Below are 263 nucleotides of genomic sequence, written 5' to 3'. Positions count from 1 at the left end.
CACAATATATACAAAATTAATATACATGAAAGACACACTATAGCCAAACTGGCAAATTCATTCATGCATACAACTCATACACATGCCTCATTCCACCGCTATCACCGTATGCCAGAGGCCCCCGAGGGAAGGCAAAAAAAAACAGGAGAAGAGGCAGCCCCAGGAGCTGGAGGGCTCATGCCCCCTGAGAAAAAGATCTCGCCGCGCCCCTTCTTCCACCTGGCGATACTTAATAATACCCAAAATTTTAATACATGTGTATA

At 44.9% G+C, this 263-nt stretch overlaps 1 pseudogene; it reads left to right on the top strand.

The window, feature by feature from the left end:
* The first annotated feature begins 108 nt into the window (after positions 1–108).
* The window catches only part of LOC119586628, an 8,008-nt pseudogene continuing 7,853 nt past the window's right edge, over positions 109–263 (top strand).

This window comes from Penaeus monodon, chromosome 21 (genome assembly GCF_015228065.2).
Source record: "Penaeus monodon isolate SGIC_2016 chromosome 21, NSTDA_Pmon_1, whole genome shotgun sequence".
Classification (NCBI taxonomy): domain Eukaryota; kingdom Metazoa; phylum Arthropoda; class Malacostraca; order Decapoda; family Penaeidae; genus Penaeus; species Penaeus monodon.
The sequence above is the reverse complement of the archived record's forward strand: the minus strand, read 5'-3'. Positions and strand labels throughout refer to the sequence as shown.